Genomic DNA, 15,330 nt, shown 5'->3' with positions numbered 1-15,330 from the left:
ATGGTTTTCCTCCTTGAATTTGCCAATCCCTTTGTGAATCATGTAAAATCCTAGTGTCTGTAGTGTCCTGTGTCAAGGAGCTCCCATGCCTACCTATTATTGTGTGAGGAAATATTTTTGCACTTACCTCTGCTATGGGTCACTGAAAATAAAAAGATACTTTCAGAAAGACTAGTGTTCATCTGCAGTAAAATTATAGTTTGGGCAATTACAACCTACCTTCCTAAATTCCCTAGTAACTTCATTGTACTCACCTGGTTTAAGTACTCTATATACTGTTGAACTCTGCATCCTATGGCATTATAAGTAAACTTGTTTGTATTTAAAAATAGCTTCAGAGTACTTTGGGATCAAAACTATAGCTTAAAAATACACAACTACAGCTATTATATTGCTATCAGTGTAGAAATCTCATGGGCTGCATTATGGTGAATACACTTCACATTTCTATCTTAAAATTCAGATTGAACTTGAGATTGTGGTATGTTTCAGGGAGCTTTTGTCTGCAGAAAACACTTGGCACAATGTACGATAAAGCTCATATGCTACCATGGAAACACTTTCATGGTAGAAACAGTATTTTATTAGCATTTAAATTTTTTCCACATTAAAATAAGAACTGACAATTTACATTCTTCTAATCTGAAAGTCTGCCAATGAATTTTTTTCATGCATTCACTGATCCCAAACAAAAGCAAAATAGCAGCATGGCACTGAGTGATTTCCATTTCCACTTAAAATTTGAATTCCAGCAAGTTTTGGTACATATTTGTATTTAAAACATATTATTGATCATCAGCAATTGAAGAAAGTGATTCCGAAAGTTCTTTGCACAGCAGGACTAACAGAACCCTCTCCAGACAGTTCACCTCTGATGCCTGATGAATTGAAAGTTGATTTGATGAGGAAAACGTATGGCTAGACTTTGTCTCTCCTGCTGAAAAGATGAGAGTCCTGAAGGTGACTCCTCACTTTTAGGGTGAGCCTGAGAACAGGATAAGCTCTGGCACAATGATATGAACCATGCTTTTGAACCACATGAAGCTGATTCTTGTTTCTGCCCTGACTCTCCTTCCAGTTGTGTATTGGTATATCTTGTGGGGTTTTTTTTGAGGTCTGGGACCATTCAGCTACTGCTGGTTTACTCTTCTGTAAAAATGAACAATATTGAGGAAAAACCCCTACTGTTAGAGTTAAAACCATCAGCATTTTAGAACTCTGCTATAGCTATGCTTTTTCTGCATAGATGTATGGGTCATCTGTGTCTCTGAGGTGCCCTTCTGGATATGCACATACACTCTGGGCAAAAGAGAGAGGAAAAAGAATTCAGAACACAGAAAAGAGAAAATTAAAAAAGGAAAAACAAAACAAAAAAAATCTCAAAGAAGACAAAGGGCTAAAAAGGGCTAAAAAGTGAAAATTTGTGAAGACAGAAATATTGTAATATATGTGTTAGATTTTAAAAGAACATATCCTTCCTATAAGGCCTAGTATTCTTCCGTGTCATCCTTGTAAACTGTTTTTCCTCCTGCCATCTCTGTTTCAAACGTAAAGAGATGTTAGTATTTTGGAAGTATTTTCACCGTGGTCCCTGATAACAGGGATGCAACTGAGCCTCAGGTAAGTGTGTCCATCCTATAGAGTGGCAAATGCGAAAACCTGGCATAGTCAACTGTCAATAAATGTTGACTTTTTAATGACAGTTACATTGTTTCCTAGATGTATAATATTAATATTTTAGGTACTTAAAAATGGCAAAGCAGTAATTACTAGGAATTACTAATTCATCAGATGTTATAGCTGGCAGTAGTTCTTGCTGCTGCTGTGTCCATTTGATTTGAATCAAATAATCTTTGTGGCAAAAGATTTAAGTTGTTACTGGAACAGAGGAAGACTTAATATAAATATGAGTAAGTCAAAATGTATTTAACTGATTTTAAAAAGAGGGAAAATGCTGCATGTAAATCCCAAGTATTATTTGCAAGAACTAGCTTTGCTAGAGCAAATATCTTTTCTATAAATTGTAGATCCAGCTGCAGGAAGCAGCATAACCAGAAGGTTAAAAACCACAAAAATACCTCCACCAATACATACCTAAAAGTTATACTACTGGAAGGCCAACAATACAAATTCTAGATTTACACGTGGTAAACTTAATCTGTATAAGGGTGTCTGGAATCACTTCTATGTACTGCTATCCAGATCAGCTTAATTCTGAATCCTGGGGCTACATATACCCACCTCTCATAAACGCAGAGGTACAAGTAGTGCAACAGTGCTTATTTGCAGGCAGCAGAGAAGCAACAGGGCTTTGTTTCCATTTGCCTTATAAAATTACTGAATAAAACAAAACCCAGAACACACAAGCACACAAAAGCACACATGCTTGACTGTCAAGTTATTTATATTGCCCTTTCTGGCAATAAAATGGACTCCCTCCATTTTACAGAATCAAAGAAAACCTAACATGTCTCCAAACTGCTACTTCAGGTCAGTTTAACCTCTGCCAAGTCAGGATCCCGGATGATCTGGAATAAACATCTTGGGTAAAAGGACTAGAATAGATCTAAGTATTGAACAGAATAACAGAATATGTTCAATTTTTATCTGTCTGCAACCATGGAGATTGTGAAGTTCACTGTGGAAGGCTCCCAGAAATGTCAACAACAACAACTGCCAAGGTTTCAGTGATATCTGTAAGCCATGAAGCTGGTGAGTAGTTCAGCCAGCTCTCTGAACTCCTACTGACTGGAGCCCTCTGCCCCTCTGCCCCTTAAAACTTTCACAGGTGCCTTAACACTCCAGGGAAAAGCAGAAGTCTAAATACCTGTGAGTACAGGAATACAGACTTAGGTAGGCTAAACATTATAACTGTCTCTCCTGCTCCCTGTTGTTGTTTAACCCGAGCTAGCAATGCAACCACGATAGCGGCTCACTCACCCCTCTCCCTACCCCCAAAATAGGGGAGAGAATTAAAAGGGAAGGGAGAAACTTGGACTGAGATAAACACAGTTTAATAAAATAACAAAATACTAATACATTACTACTAAATATAGATATATAAAATATAAATAGGATATAAAATAAAAGGTACTCAATGCAATTCCTCATGAACTCTGTCCACACCAAGCAACCAGTCCCAGGATGCAGCACTTGGTCGTGAACAGCTGATCTCAAAGAGAGAAAAAAGGAAAAAGAAGGCAGAAAGGCCCAGAGGCCTCTGCAAAATGTCAAAAGGCCAAATTAAATGTCCTGAACAGAACACCCCCGGCTCCAACAAAAAGAGCAAAAAAGCCAAGAAGCAAGAGACTGGAAGATCCTGACTCCCCTTAAATATGAAGCATAACGCTAAATGGGATGGAATACTTTTATTGATCAGTCTGGATGTCAGTCAAGCTCTGCCCCATCTCTTTTCCCCCTTCCTTGCTGTCTCACACCTGTGGGCAGAGCTCAGAGTGTCCTTGGCTCTCAGACCAGAGCAATTAAAAACACTGACTCTGTGCTGAGGTGTTACCTCTTGTTCTCAAACTAAGTCCAAATAATGACCATGCTAGCCATGAAAAAGAAAGGTTTCTAACTGCATGAAGAAAATTAACTCATTTTCAGTCAAACCAGCACACCACCTGACCTGATCCATGAAAATCAAGAGTATATAAGCTGTATTTCCTATGCAAGCAACACCCATGTTCTGATACATAGTTTTATGTAACAGAAATGCTTAGTAATTTGCATCACCAGTGGTTAGGATAGTAAGAATTACTGTCATACTGAATAGCATCCTATGTCAGAAATAATTCCACTGCAGTAAATTGCTTGTGAACTAAGGCACAGCTCGCTGGATTTGATTACCAGAAGGATTCCCCTGGCACACGGAGTGTTAGTGAGTTTGCATTAACTCCCTGCTCCTCTGCATGTCTGTGCTCAGATTGGGAAGTCCTGGGGTCATTTTGAGGGGGGAGTCTAATGGGCTGCAGGCAAACAGGAAGTAGGCAGGGGTGCAAGATGTCCTGACTCTGGTATTGTTTACCATGAACTTATATAGCAAAATAAAATGTTTCTTGTAAACGGGTGGCACGACTTCTTTTACAAAGCAACCATGACTCTCTCTTATGTCTGGACCTGCTACAGAAACAGAGAAGCAAAACCTAGTGCCGCCTTTAGGATACGCTATACAATTATGTCTGAAGATTCAGCACTAGTATGACAATATATTTGCACTGGGAAACCTTCATGCTCCACACTAGAGGCAGTCCTGTGACTCTGAGTGTAGAGTGCTAAACCTTCCTCATTTTCAACCACTTGAACTCTCTCTAAAGCATCCTCATCAATTCCATTATGCTTTTAAGTGTTTGGAATTTTAAAACTGTGGATTCAACCTTCAATTTGGTGATAAGTATTAGCAAACTTAACTTGAGCTTAATGGTGTTTTTAATCTAGTAATGGCTATTCGCATTCCCCTAGGACCTCTCCTTTACCTATGCTTTCAAACCTCACATTTCTTTTGGCTGCCTTCATGTCACGAACAGTGCTTCCTCTGTTCATTTACAGACCGTTGTGCAAAAAGCAGCCTCTGGAAATAGCTGGTGTGCAGCATATCATAGTCTACAAATCTGATACAAAAAGATATCATTAAACCTTTGAAAAACTGCAGGCAGCCTTACTATTTGCATCTGCTCCTTGCAGAAACAATCTGACGCTTGTCAAACTAAGAAGTACTACCTGATGTTAATGGGCAAATATTTACTATCACCTATTTGATTACCCTCACTGGGCACCAGTATGTGATAACAGGAGTAGTACACTGGTGCAAACTGGAACACAAGAGGTTCCACCTAAATATGAGAAGAAACTTCTTCTCAGTGAGGGTAACGGAGCACTGGAACAGGCTGCCCAGGGGGTTGTGGAGTCTCCTTCTCTGGAGACATTCAAAACCCACCTGGACACATTACTGTGTAGCCTCATCTGGGTGTTCCTGCTCTGGCGGGAGGATTGGATTAGATGATCTTTCGAGGTCCCTTCCAATCCCTGACATTCTGTGATTCTGTGATTCTGTGACTCTGCCCACAGAAATATCAACTGGTAGGAGACACAGAAGGTGATGGGTAAGAAAACGGGGTGCATAAAGAAAGTGTCACACAAAGCCACACAAATTTATAGGGACAAACAGGTCCATGCTCGTGTTTAGAGAATGCAGGGCAGACTCAGAAGGCTTTGGCCCCCTTAGTGAGAGAGGGCTGGGTGCAGAGCATACCCTCTCGAGAGCAGAGTGCTGCCCAAAGGCTGGAGAGCTGCAGAAGGCACCATTGCAGGGGCTCTGCTTGCTGATCCCACTGCGGGCTGTCTCTCCCCCAAGGACGATCTGTGCCTAAAAGCTTAAGTGTAGCTCTTATTGTTCAATTTATTTTAGTGTACATGATAATTTAATTTCCTATCAAATATAACAGTGAGCATGCACATTTTTCCAAGTTACTTCTACCCACAATGTGTATTTATTCATTACTCACTCAGCTATCTGTCTTTAATTAGTTCCTCAGCTGAGTACTTCAAGCTGTGCTGCGCACATCTGGAATGTTTCTTGTTTTACTAATGAAATTAAATTCAGGAAGCTCCTTGATCATAGCTCATTCACTAGGAACTACTGACTCTTCATGTGTAAATAAAAGGGAAGATATGTGGAGGGCCTCGGGATTGCTTTCTGTGATAAGTGGTGATGTTTACTTGCCTAAGTCTCTTCAAGAGAGTGAGTAAAACTAAGAGATAAGGGACAAGGTGGAGAGAAAGATCTACAGCGTAAGCCACCATTTCTATAAAGATCTCAAGGGAAAGGTCTCGTCTAATTCTTACCATGCATATTTTATACAGTTAGCAGAGTTCAGAATCCCTGAAGCCCAGAAAAAAAAAAAATTGCAGGTGGACTCTGGAAACATCTGAATGTTACTTAAGAATAGTTTTGCTTTTTAAATATTGAGATCACAGAGGAAAAAAAAAAAAGTGTAGCAAATAATGGAGTGATTTCTTTTTTTTCATGTATGGTATTGCATAGAATAAAGATTATATGAATTGAGGCTGATAGACTTACATGTTACATTTTCTTTCAACATCAAAGGTATTAGAGAAAGGACACTTTCTTGTCCTGATACATCACTATGCACACATGCAATTTCCTATTGTTTTTGCTTTGGGGTTTTGCTAATTTAATTTTGGACGTGAGAGGACATGACTAGCTTGAGCCCTGGATCCCTAGTAGTAGCTCTGTTGCTAATTACAAAGGAATAGAAGTGCTTGAGATGTTCTTCAGGTCAGTTCTAACCTTGGCCATGTAGAATCACAGAAGCACACAGAATCACAGAATAGTTGGGGATGGAAGTGACCTCTGGAGATCATCTATTCCAACTCCCCTGCTAAAGCAGGTTCACCTAGAGCAGATTGCACAGGAACGTGTCCAGATGGGTTTTAAATGTCTCCAGAGAAGAAGACTCCACAAGGTCTCTGGGCTGCCTGTTCCAGTGCTCTGACACCCTCAAAGTAAAGGAAAAAAGCACAAGGATTATCTTTTAGCATCTGAGTAATCTGAATGGAATGAAGGATTATGGTCAGATTTCTATATAAGAATAGATCTGGTACTTAGCAAAGTCTATTAGTGAAAGGAACATATTTTACAAAAAATGAATTAGAAGAGTTTGCCTAGGTTGGTTGAGATAAAACTTTGAGAGGAGACAAGACTTCATTTAGTTACGTATTTTCTAACAAAACCTTGCTGTTGTTACAAAACACTGATGGTTTTGAAAGTTTTGAAAGAAACTGAAAGTTCATTGAAACTATTCATCAAATGTAACTACACGGAGCTGATTGTTCTGAAAGTTTTACTCCAACTTGGACATTTTAAAACCTATTTATTTATGAAATATAATTAAACAGTGATGAAGACTCTTTTGTAAAATCTTGAAAGTCAAAGTCACAATGATATCTTTCCATAAATGGGAACTGGGCTTGATAATCAATATATTCTGTTTTGGATGACTTATGTTTTTCAGTGTTGGCATGGGAAGTGTCTTTGAGAATTTCTCTCCTTTTGGGATGGGAAATTTAAGTACTTACTGGAAAAATCCCTTCTCTAGCATGTTTTTGGAAGCATTTTAACTTTCCTGGAAATTATCCTGCCAACTATGGATCGAGTTTACTCCTGCTTGCACCTGAAATACAAAGATACAACAACAGTGCATAACAATAAATTGTTTTAAATTTAATTTACCATAGCAAATCTAAAATGATAGTCATGTGAATGGGACACAGATACATGAACTGTGCCTGTGGCTAATAATTGATTTACACTGATTTACTTCCTCTGTTTTCAAAAGCAGAACTATTTGCAGGGATAAGGCAAAAGTTTTACATCCCCAGGAGTTCCTGAAAAAAAGGGCAAATAATAAACTATAGATACAGTCTGCATGTTGGAAATCTGATCAGCGAATGAAAAGGCTGAAAAGAAGATTTTGAAACCATAAGTCACTATCGCCTCTTTCCGTAACTGCTTCCTTAAAAGCTGTTCTCATGAAAAAATATTGCTCCTCTGAATTAGACCAAATCAGATGCGCAGATGATTACTCACAAATGAGAATTGAAATACAGGCATAAAAAATGTTAGAATTTGCTGCTTAATATTGTAAAGCTGAAAGCTTCCTGATTCTGCAAGCTTAGCTACAACTTTCGAAGTACAGATTACTGTAAGCTCCTAACAGTAAATGGATAGAACTGCCTTGAATTGCTTTAAAGAGAAAAAAAATACAATTTTGTGAAGTAAAGGATTTTCCACTCATCTTCTTTAATTCTATCTGAGCTGATTCAAAGTTCAGACCTTGACTAAACTTATCAGCATTTTCAAATTCCTTCTTTTTCTTTGCCTTAAGGAACCAAGTTCAAACCTCACAAAAGGTAAGTTTTTAGCACAGAAAAAAAAAGAATGAGGGGGAATTGCAACATTTCCTCTGAAATCTGCTCTCTAAATATTTAATTTATGGCACTTGACAGGTTGCAACTTTAATTTGGAACCCAGTATATTCAAACACAAAAATTTAATAGCGGAAGTGCTCCATGGCATCATCAACGGAAAAGGGAGTAGGCAGGCAATTCTTCATATTTGTCTCACAGTTGTCTAGCCCTTTCCCTTCCACATTTGCAAGTTTTTTCCATAGAAGACAAAGGTCAGGAAAAAGAAGTTTAAATAAAGATCAGAGGAAAGAAATTGGAGGTTAATTCTTCATCTTGTATCTATTCTACTTCTTTCGAGCTTCTGTTATATTCCCTATCCCCTGTTCATTTGCCCAAAATGCACAAATTTGCAACGTTGTATTAAGAGGTACTAAAGCTGTTCCTTTGGGGAACCACATTATAGATCTATGTAAAAACCTAGAATTACCTGCTTCTTCTAGAGAAGGATCAGGATACATTACTTAGAAAATGCTGGTAAGCACTAAGTGGGATGTGATATACACACCAAATACCATGTATATTTACGTGTAACAGGACTTGATGATGGGAGTGTTTTGAACACAAGCTCTGAGAATTCAGCCCTAGAATTAAAGGATGGGGAGAAGAATGATTTCATGAGAAATCATCATGAAGTGCAGCTGTGGTTGTGGAATACATACCTGACCTTCCTGTTTTTATTAAACTGTTGGATAGAAGAAGTTCAGCAATTTTAAAACCTTGAATTAAGACATAATTAGAGTTAAGTTCATTCCACAGTACAGATATCAATGGTGCAAGCTTAATGAGCATCAAGGGTCTCCAGCTTCTTCTTTATTAGTTTCCCCACCTTGGTGGCCGGGCATTTCTTTGTGTTGTGTGCCAGGTGTTGGGTGCTGTGAGGTTATATGAGCTTCTTTATAACTGGATATCCTCCATCCTGCTGCCACTTTATGTCTATACGAGAGTGAATTTGCATAACTTACACATAGCAATGAAAGACACTGACCTTACTCTACAACACCTTCAATCATTTTTTGCCTTTTTCTGTTCTTTCTGCTCTTCAAATGTCAGTCAGTGCTGCAGGAATACATAGGCCAAAAGTCTTAAAGTGAGAAAGAGTTCCACCTAAAAAGTGAATATAGATAACTTCCTCCATTTTATACCTCATTTCTGAGATTATTCAGGTTTATGGGGTGAAATTTAAAGGTGACTGTAAATTTGTGCATGTAACTGACAGGATTCCAGCATCTTCTCATTCCCCCATTTAGTCCCACGTTCTCCTAGTTCCTTATTGCTTTACTGACATCTCCTTCTCATCATTTCTCTATACACTGTGGGAATTGTTTTGTCTTTTAATTCCTAGATTTTGCACCCTGCACAATTGCTTTTCTTACTTGGGTAAGATACTAATATGCATTAGAATCACATAAATGATAAAATGTTTGAAATTATAATTAAAGCATAACTTTAACAGGATTTGAATTTAATATGAACAGTTACTGCATGTCATCTATCAGACTAATGACTCTTTGCTTAAATTCCCTAGGAATTCAGAGACAATATGTGAAACGCTTCAAGTATTTCTTTTTTGCATTAAAGAAGATAAAATTAACCTGTAATATAATCATAATGATGAGGGGAATTTGAATAAAACCAGCTTTTAGTTGCATTTGAATTCTATATCCCTGAAACATAAAGCTCATAACTCCCCTATGGAGTTTCACCATTTTTTAATTTTATGATCAGGTGGAGAACTGATCATGGGCATTGACTGCCATATGTTTTCATTACTTCAGCAAATACATAAAGAGAGTAAAATTTATTAGTACTTTGAAATTCAAATGAACTGCCTTATTTAGTTTATACCAACATACACATTTAGGTAGAAACAAATGTGCATGAGAATTAAGCTATAGTAGGCAGGTCCATACCTACCTTAAACCATGTAAAATGTCTCTGCTACTGTCTGGTTTACCTTTCATGATAAATCTGGGAAGTGTGGAGATGTAAATTGTGGAATTGTGTTATTCCTCATACCTCAATTGAATGTATGTGTAAGAGAGACGTGACTTTCATTTGAAAAGACAGTAAAGAGTGCAAAGAAAAAGTAACTGGGAAGAAAGGACTTTATGTATTTCCCCTCAAAAGAGATACTCCAAACATACTGCTCTCTTGTACTTAAGGAAAACTCTCTGCCAATGTAAACTGTATTAATAATGAAAATATACACTAAATGCCAGTGTAATCTGTAATACTTTCATACACCACCAGGTATGGGCAAAACGGCATAAGTGCGTAAGTCTCGCTCTTTTGAACCAAATACAGACTCTATCAGATATTGGAAAAGCTTGGAAAGGATTAAAAAGAAGGGGTTGAACTACCTCAAGAGTCAATGCTTAGTCTTAAAAGGAACTGTCCTCCGTAGGTTCTAAAAAGATCAGTCCCATATAAAGGTTTCCTTTTTCTTACCTTGGATTACCGGCTTGCATGTGGCACCACCTGTATGGGACACTAGTTTTCCCAGTACACCAAAATAATAATTTTAACTCTGCTTTTCCTCTATTCTCTTGCACTATTTGTAGGCATCCTGCTGCTTCAGTCCTTCTAGGATGATGGTTATATTTTATGTAATCTGTACTTTGTGCTCTGTAAGATGAGTAGTGCTCATAGGTAGGGTTTGCTTTCAGAAAGCAAACAGAACAAAACCTGACAGGGAGCGGGATACATTAGAGAATATTCATATATGACCTATGAGTCTATTTGATTTATGTTTAAACTGGGTCACTTTACAAGTATTTATTCCATGAATACACTAGTATGCAAAGTCTGAAATGAAAGAGAATTTTATGGCCATGTTACAAACCCCAGGAAAAGGTGTTTTACAGTAGAAATGTTGAAAGCTTATAATGAGTGCATGAGCACAGAAATCATTAATCTTACCAATTCCTTGTTGGGTTTTTGAGATTATATAAAAGGAACACTTCATTCAGGGTGAAATGTATTAATAGAAAGAACTCTCAGTGAACCTTACAGTGCTCTAGAGACTACTTCCTCCCAGTGTTCTAAGCCAAAACGTCACCTGTTGTACAAACACAAAGGAGTAGGAGAAACGCATCTAGAATGATTACTTCAGACTAAGTATTATCACAGAGAAAGAAGATATTTTTTGAAACTTATATAATTGCAGCCATACATGTTTAAATGATGTTTACACTGCCTATCACTCCCCACCTCACAAACCTCAAGACAATTGAAACTCATGTGCAATTCCAGAGACATTAGGCCTTCTCATTTCAGTACTGTCCACCCTGGATCATCTAAGGTAGAGTTTATCTTGTTGAAAGCTTACATAACAGTAAGCTATAAATTAAACTCAAAGGTTTTTGATTTACGACATCAGAGAATCACTTTTGAGTGTAATCATAGTGCTCCTGAGAATTGGTTGCAAATAAAAAAGGATGACAAAACTACCACCCAAAAAGACAGCACTTTGCTGCTTACAAAGGATATGAGAACATGGTGTAAAAGAATCCACAAGAGGACATAGTCTATTCTGTGTCTACCTTTAAATCTCTTGCATATTTCAGCATGAGAGGGAAATGCCCTAAATTCATGTGAACAATGGAGGTTTTCCAGCTCCTGTTTTCAGGACAGGCACACTTTTATTCACATGGCCAGAAATGACCTATAGTTGTACGAGACGACCAGCCACAGTCTGAGATTTCCCGGGAGGTGAGAAGAGGAAGAGTTCTCTTAGAAACATAAAGGCACTGCAGGAGGGCATTCCAGCATCACCCAGTAGAGAAAACATTTCTGCACAAATACTAACATAAATTCACAGAATCACAGAATGTCAGGGATTGGAAGGGACCTCGAAAGATCATCTAGTCCAATCCCCCTGCCAGAGCAGGAACACCTAGATGAGGTTACACAGGAAGGCATCCAGGCAGGTCTTGAATGTCTCCAGAGTAGAAGACTGCACAACCTCCCTGGGCAGCCTGTTCCAGTGCTCTGTCACCCTCACTGAGAAGAAGTTTCTTCTCATATTTAGGTGGAACCTCTTGCATTCCAGTTTGTACCCACTACCCCTTGTCCTATCATTGGTTGTCACAGAGAAGAGCCTGGCTCCATCCTCCTGACACTCACCCTTTATATATCTGTAAACATTAGTGAGGTCACCCCTCAGTCTCCTCTTCTCCAAGCTAAAGAGACCTGGCTCCCTCAGCCTTTCCTCATAAGGGAGATGCTCCACTCCCCTGATCATCTTTGCTGCCCTGCACTGGACTATCTCAAGCAGTTCCCTGTTCTTCTTGAACTGAGGGGCCCAGAACTGGACACAATATTCCAGATGTGGTCTCACCAGGGCAGAGTAGAGGGGCAGGAGAACCTCTCTCGACCTACTAACTACCCCCCTTCTAATACACCCCAGGATGCCATTGGCCTTCCTGGCTACAAGGGCACAGTGCTGGCTCATGGTCATCCTGCTGTCCACCAGGATCCCTAGGTCCCTCTCCCCTACAGTGCTCTCTAATGGATCATTCCCCAACTTATACTGGTACCTGGGGTTGTTCCTACCCAGATGCAAGACTCTACACTTTCCCTTGTTATATTTCATTAAATTTTTCCCTGCCCAATTCTCCAGCCTGTCCAGGTCCCGCTGGATGGCAGCACAGCCTTCTGGCGTGTCAGCCACCCCTCCCAGCTTGGTGTCATCAGCAAACTTGCTGATAGTACACTCTATTCCCTTGTCCAAATCATTGGACAGTACTGACCTTTGAGGAACTCCACTAGATATAGGCCTCCAACTAGACTCTGCCCCATTTGACCACGACTCTCTGGCTTCTTCCCTTCAGCCAGTTCGCAGTCCATCTCTCTACCCGATCATTCGGACCACACTACCTCAATTTAGCAGGTTATGCAGGTTTATTATGCAGGTTTAAAGATAAAGAGATAGACTAAACTATGGGAAAATATGTTATTTAAATCAGATACTAAACAACCATCCAAAAGTGGATTTGTTTACTTTGTAAGTTTTAGAAAGATGACCTGGTGGGTCAATTTTTTCTCTTGGGTCTCTGAGGAAAGCTACTGCACGTGAAGAACAATCACAGCAATTTGATCAACTGAACTGAATGATCCCTACCTGAATTCTAAGTGGATACTGTCATTGAATCGCCATCACAAAATCCACTGAAAAATCAAGTCTGAAACAGTACTTTTTGGTTTTCAGGCTGCCTTTATTGAAAGGAAACTTCTTTTTCCTGTTTTGCATGCAGTATCCAAAAGACTGGGATAAACAGTGAGCACAATGTCCTGATGTTCTTTGGATGAATCTCTATTCCACTTGAATTGCTCAAGGTACAGTCCAGCACAACAGATAAAGACATGCTGGGGTATTAGCTGTGGAAATTTGGGAGACAAATTTTTATGTTTACTCAAGGTAGCTACAGTTACTGGGGGAAAAAAATAAGTTAAACTCCTAGATGAATCAAGTTTTTACCTGTATTTACCTTACTGAACTTATCACAATTGGTTGGAAAGTAATAAGAAATGTAATGCCAGTTGAATGACTGCTTCAGAAGGTTCAAAACCAGATTTTTTTCACGTTTCACATCTGATTACATATTTAAGAGGCCCGCCTCAAGCACTCAGGCTTGATTTTTTTATTGTGTGTGGAGGTATCATTGATGTAAATTTTGATTTGATACAGTGTTTTCAATTCCAGTAACCTGTAACGCAAGTCATTGTATTTCTGGAATGTTGTCTAAGATACAGCAGGAGTAAAACGCTTCTACTGAGATTCCAGTTGGATCTTTTACCGATTCTTTTTTTTTTTTTCTGCGATACTCTCCAGCTTGCCTTAATCATGTATGTAGTTGTAACATTACTGCTGCTCTGACTGAGTCAACACATTGTGCATCCTACTAAAGAACTGACTTTGTTCATAGGTTTAATGTGTAACTGAAAACTGCACTGTAAGAGAGTGCTGTTTTTTCTTAAACTCAGGTGGTACCATTGAAAAACAAGTTCAAGATGTTGAAAGTGGCCTCAATTTGGAATGTAATGAAAATGGGACTAAGTATGCATATGAAACAGTACATTTCTTTTTAATGACAACTAACAGTTACAAGTCACCAACGTGTACTTGTGATTCATAAGAAGTACTTAACGAATAAAGGAATAAAACCCCCACACATTACCAAGGACACCCTGGAAATTGCTGTCTGTTTTAGATACCTATAGAGAAGTTTTAACACAAACTCAGTCACAAAAAATGCCCATGTCCACACCACTCTCTGATTAAATAAAATGACTCTACTGGAACATTCTAAAAGGAAGTACAAGAGTAAAGCTGAAAGAGGTATTCAGAAGTGAAAGAAACAAAGCATCAAGTCATGAAGGGGGTAATGATGAGCCATGGCCATAATCACTGAATCAAATAACTCAATGTATATTTCCCCTGAGAATACATACACATGGTCACACACCCACATGCACAAACAAAATCAGTGTGCTGATTTAAGAACCAAGTTTTGAGTTGTGGAAGTAAAGCACAAAAAATTATTCATGGCTCAGAAACAAAAGTCTTACTGGGAGGCTAAAAACTGTACACTGGAGAAAACTGAAATAATATAAATCTGAGCTATGTAAAAAGCCCCTCCCCCTTAAATTCTGTCTTTGCTATAGCAGAAATGGAACAAAAAGAAAATAGACTCAAGGAGAAAGGCAAATCTAGAGCAGAATAGTCAGTCTGTTCTCCTCTGGGCTTATAAAGAGCAGACTCGAATCAAAATCCTTGGAAGTCCTTGGGAAAAGGATACCCGTAGCAGGTTACAAATATAGGAGCTTTGAAAACATCAGTATTTCCCTAAGGGAAATGACAAGAAAGTCTTGAAAAAGTGTCAGAAGTCACAAAAGAAATTTTGATTTAACATTATTATTTATGAAATCTGTGTAGCAATAGGCCCAACATAGTAAGCTAAGCTCTTCAGTATGGTTTCAGAAGAAATTACCAGATCCGTTTTTGCAGCCTTGATCTACCACCTCAGGCTGAGCCTAGACAGAAAAAACCAAACATATCAACACACAAAACAAGAACAAATGTCTTCTTTGCCTCAGTCTTTAATAGTAAGACCAGTTGTGCACAGGTACACAGCTCCCTGTGCCAGAAGACAGGGATAGAGAGCAGAATGAAGCCCCAAGAATCCAATGGATTAGTGACCTACTATACCACTTGGACACACACAAGTCTATGAGGCCAGATGGGATCCATGCAGAGTACTGAGGGAGGTGTCAGAGGTGCTCACCAAGCCACTTTCAATTACCTATCAGCAGTCCTGGCTAACCAAGGAGGTCCCTCTT

General features: G+C 38.8%; 1 protein-coding gene across 5 annotated transcripts in view; it reads right to left on the bottom strand.

Annotated features, from left to right (window-relative positions):
• Nucleotides 1-15,330, bottom strand: part of CNTNAP2 (contactin associated protein 2) — a 1,147,495-nt gene that overhangs the window by 172,920 nt on the left and 959,245 nt on the right. The window lies entirely within an intron of this gene.

The sequence above is a fragment of the Columba livia genome, chromosome 2 (assembly GCF_036013475.1).
Source record: "Columba livia isolate bColLiv1 breed racing homer chromosome 2, bColLiv1.pat.W.v2, whole genome shotgun sequence".
Taxonomy (NCBI): domain Eukaryota; kingdom Metazoa; phylum Chordata; class Aves; order Columbiformes; family Columbidae; genus Columba; species Columba livia.
Note: the sequence above shows the minus strand (reverse complement) of the source record. Positions and strands in the feature narration are given on the sequence as shown.